Source organism: Mustela nivalis (assembly GCF_964662115.1).
Source record: "Mustela nivalis genome assembly, chromosome: 8".
NCBI lineage: Eukaryota > Metazoa > Chordata > Mammalia > Carnivora > Mustelidae > Mustela > Mustela nivalis.
In genome coordinates, this window is record NC_139027.1 from 38,615,488 (window position 1) to 38,620,228 (window position 4,741).

At 52.1% G+C, this 4,741-nt stretch overlaps 1 long non-coding RNA gene across 1 annotated transcript; it reads left to right on the top strand.

Annotated features, from left to right (window-relative positions):
* Nucleotides 1-305: 305 nt before the first annotated feature.
* On the top strand, nt 306-4,534 carry LOC309872338. Its single transcript, XR_014315793.1, has 2 exons — nt 306-431; nt 3,759-4,534. It is a non-coding gene; the product is annotated as an uncharacterized lncRNA (long non-coding RNA).
* The last annotated feature ends 207 nt before the right edge of the window (nt 4,535-4,741 follow it).

Below are 4,741 nucleotides of genomic sequence, written 5' to 3' on the forward strand. Positions count from 1 at the left end.
TAGACTAAGGAGGCCACGAGGCAGGAAGAGCTAGAAGCAGACCTCAGACCTAGGACCGTGGCTTTTCTGCCCAGATGCTGAACTCCAGCGGGGACTTCCTGTCCCCAAGGCTTTCTGCCGGCCGCTCATGTGCGGACTTGATCAACTTGGAAAGGAAATGGGCTGTCTGGTCTGTGTCCTGCGACCGTCCCAGACCTCAGCCCTTATTCTGCGGCCCAGCCCCAGTCAGCCAGGGTTCATTGCCGGCTCTTGAGCAGACTCACGCCACCTAGAGGCGGACGGCGGAAGTCCCCCTCCCGCAAACCGATCCGGGGCTTGAATTCCAGTTCTTCCGCCGGCGTGCAGACCCTCCCAGGCGGGGCTAGGGTCCGTGGTGGAATCTTCGGTGAGGGGCTGCCTAACCTGAGAGCTGGGGGGTCCCACTTGCTGAGGTAGGAGCCGGGGAGAGGGTTCCCTTCGCTGCTTCCCATTGCGAATTCCCATCTCCGCCCGCACCGGGTGAAGGGGAGAAAGGCTCAGCGCAGGGACCCCGGCAGCTCCCGCTCTCTGATCCTCCCTCCCACGGCGAAGGCCTTGCCGAGGCCCGGATTGCCAGGCGGGGGTGGGGGGGTGGGAAACAAGGCAGCTTTATTTTGCATAATGCCTTCGGACAAACGGCCCCAGATCGGGGCGGAGGAGGCGGCTGTCAGGCCAGGAATGCACACACCTGTACCTGGGAAGGTTCCTTTGAATTCCTGCTGCTCGGCGGTCTCCCGGGGGCTTGGCCGCTGGCGGTGGGTGGGAGCCTGGCAGCCAGTGCCCTGGGGAGGAGCGCTCCACCCAGACCTCCAAGCGAAGCGGCCACCGGGGGAGAGACGATGGCACACAACCGATTTCTAAAGTTCCCCCAAAACGCCTTCCTCTCATCCCCGGACTCCCTCCCCACTTGCAGTTCCCACCCTTCCCCGACCCCCTCCCCCCGCCCCCCCGACCCGACGGAAGCAAAGCTATCCCGAAAAAGAAATAGTTGGGTGACAGACTTCTCAGGGGCTTTCAGGCAAAGAATGGACCACAGAGGGCACACAGGAGGCCCCTTTATCCTGTCAGCCTGAGCCTTGCTCATAGGTTCTCTTGCTTCCAAGTTCTTTATCTGGCGGATGAGGAAACCAAAGCCCAGAGCTGTTACATGCCTTTCCCAGTTCTCCAGCTGATGGATGCGTTACTTGTTTACTTTTTATAACTTGTTCTGTCGGAATTATGATTATTATTGGTTATTATTTTGTTTGAGAGAGCGCACAAGCAGGGGGAGAGGCAGAGGGAGAGAGAGAGAGAAGTAGACTCCCTGCTGAGCATGGAGCCCGACCATGCTGGACTCGATCCCAGGACCCCGGGATCATGACTTGAGCCAAAGGCAGACACTCAACCAACTGAACCACCCAGGCGCTCCTCTGTCAGAATTATTTTATAACAGAGCCATGCATGACCTTATCAGATTAGTACCGCTCACGAATCAGTATTTTGGAAACCTCACATGAAAGGCCTTCTAATGTGATCAGAAGGAAGTAGTGATGTGCTGACTGCACCTGGCCTAGTGCTCAAGATGGCAGCCTGGGCCCCAGCTGCAAGGAGAAATTGCACATTTTCCTTGCTTTGTGCCTGGCCCAGCTGCTGCTCCAGAGAGGGAGATGGTGAGGGCTGGCTGTGGACAGGCCAGCCTTCAGCCAGGAGGTAGCCAAAATAAGAGAGAGATGTAGAATAGAGGCTATAGTTCTACCTGTTGCTCTGCTCTAGAGTCACACAGAGGATCCATCTGAAAAGTTTATCTTTATCTCTGTGAAGTGAGGGCAAAGGGAGTTTTCTGTATTTTTTCTCCTGGGTCAGGCAAAGCAGAGGAGAGAGCTGGCACTCAGGGACTGACAGTTTTGGGCAGAGCCCAGCACAGTTAAAGAAAAAATGCGAGAAGGGGAAAAACGAGGGAGGTCTGCAGGCCCCTTTGGCCCTCAGCCATGTGTCCAGGAAGCAGGGAGGGTGTGTCTCCCCTCTGCGGGGTCTAAAACAGAGGGAGCCATGGCTGTGTTCTTGAACAAGGGGTGGTACAGAAGGAGAGAGTAAATGAAGAGTATCAGCAAATAGAAGTGGAAAGAGGAGATGGGGTGGCCATGGACTCTCACCTGACCTCTCATTAGAGGAGCATTTCTTTGAGTCAAAGAACCCTGTGCAAGTTGTGGTGAGCAGGTTGGTAACAATGGAGCTGATTGTGATGGGTACCAGGAGAGGTCCCCGAGGTGCAGTGGAGGGGGGAGGGTGCGCATAGACCTCCCTCTAGGGGTGTAAAAGAGCTTGGGCTAGAGGCACCTGGGTGGCTCAGTGGTTTAGGCCTCTGCCTTTGGCTTAGGTCATGATCTCAGGATCCTGGGATCGAGCCCCGCATCGGGCTCTCTGCTCAAGCAGGGTGCCTGCTTCTCCCCCTTTCTCTGCCTGCTGCTCTGACGAGGTGTGATCTCACACTCTCTGTCTAATAAATAAATAAAAATCTAAAAAAAAAAAAAAAAAAAAGAGCCTGGGCTATAGTTCCAGCCCTCAGGCCAGCACAGCTGGGCCTGTGTCTTCCAGCTGGGATAGGATATGATGGATGAGAGATTTCAGCTGGAAAACGATCCTAGATTTTTCTCATCTCTGAAAGACTTCTGAATGAACAGCAATGTGACAAACCACAGGAACTCCCCGGATGCAAAGAAGTCAGCAAAATGATCACTTTGGTTCCAGATCCGGAGACCTATCCCTGTGTCTTCTGGACCCAGGTGTGTCCCAGGCTTTACTGCTCTCACAAGGAGCCAAGGGCTGACAAGGGGCTGAGCCTAGCAATCTGAAAATTGTGTTCAAAGCACGTCATAGATTTGAGTACAGGGGCAGCCTTCATTTTCTAAAAAATGACCACAACGGTGTTTTCAGTCTCACCCGCCTTCCAGAAGCTTGTCTCTCTCCAATCAAGAGATGCTGACCACCACCCCCACCCCCGCCCGCCGCCTTGAACAAGGGCTGGCCATGGGATTGCCTCATCTGATAAGCAGAAGTGATGATCCCTGATTTCTAAGGCTTCGTCCTTAGAAGTGATACAGCTGCCATTTGACTATCTCTCTTGGAACCTGGGAGCCCCAAGCTGGTATTTAAGAAGTTCAGTTATCCTGAAACTACCACCTGGAAAGACTATCTATCTATTCCTGTCCCTCCCTATATCTGCATCACCTCTATCAATATCGAGAGGGATGCTCGTGGAGCCCCACATGCTCCAGTCCCCAGATGTTTGAATCTTTCCTGCCCACGTGGCAGACATGGGAATGAGTGACCTTCAGATGGCTCCAGCTCGCACCCCTTGGCCTCTCCAGTGGCTGCCAAATGGGGCAGAGATGAGCTGTTCCTGCCAAGCCCTGCCTGGACTGCAGACTGGTGAGCAAAAAATGTTATTTTAAGTCACCAAATTTTGGAGCGGCCTGTTGTGCAGTATCAGATAGTTGAAACACACTTGTTTCTTCACCACATGTAATGCTCTGTCAGTAACTATAAGAGGTGTGTATCACCCTCCCTAATTTATAGGCAAGAAAAGCAAGGCTCAGAAGAAATTAGTCACAAGATGTTATGGACTGACTTGTGTGCCCCCCAAATGCATATGTTGAAGCTCTAACCCCCTCTCCCCCATGTGATGGTATTCGGAGTCAGAGCTTTAGGGAGATAATTAAGGTTAAACGAGGCTGTATCTGTTAAGACTGGTGTCGTTTTAGGAAGAGGAAGAGACACCAGAAGGTCTCTTGTCGTCTTCCCCGGTGTGCACACAGAGGAGAAGCCATATGAGGACACAGTGAGGAGGTGGTCATCTCAAAGCCGGGAAGAGAAGTTTCGCCAGAAACCATCCTCTGTGGCATCTTGATCTTGGACTTTGGGACTTCTGATCTGCAGAAGTGTGAGGAAATCAGCTTCTGTTGTTTGAGCAATTCAGTCTCTGGTATTTTGTTATGGCCGCTGACTAAGGCACGAGAAGATGGTGTGGGCATGATTCATACTGCAATTCTCCAACTCCAGTATTTGCAGCCCGCTCACTGCACGGCCTAACTGTCAAAACAAGACTCCGTTCATGAGTAATGGTGCTCTGTGGTCTCGATTCCCAAATCAGGGTCCTGTTCTAAGAATCAGGCAGAACCAGAGCAGGATAACTTCTGATCTGCCTGATCAGGATTTGCCTGATCTGCTGGACCAGGCCTGGGGTCAAGGGCTAGACCCGCCAGCAGACAGTTTCCAGAAGCCAAGGGAGGTGCTCAATTCTGACCTCAGCTGGAACAGGCTTGGGGTAGACCCTAAATGATTTTTGGGACTCATACTAGATCAGGAAATAGGGCTATAACCAGGATTTTTTCTTTCCCTTCTCTCTTTTTTGAAGTATTTGTTGAATGTCAGTGATTTGCCAGGTGCTATTCTAGGCACTGGGAATAGAGTAGCAAACAAGCCAGACAAGGGCCCCGATGGCAGGGGAACTTACATTCTAATAAATGCAGTAAACAGAGAAGTAAATGAGTAGACACGAAAGCAAACCAATGAGCTTCTAATTGTGATAAACGCTGTGAAAGAAATAAACAGCTGATCTTACAGAGAATGTCTTGGCAGGTGGGGGGATCCGAAGGGTGAGATTTGAGCTGGAATGTAAAGAGTGAGAAGCAGCCACAATGTAAAGAGTGGCAGGTGAGTGTTCCAGAGGGAAGTACAGGTGCAA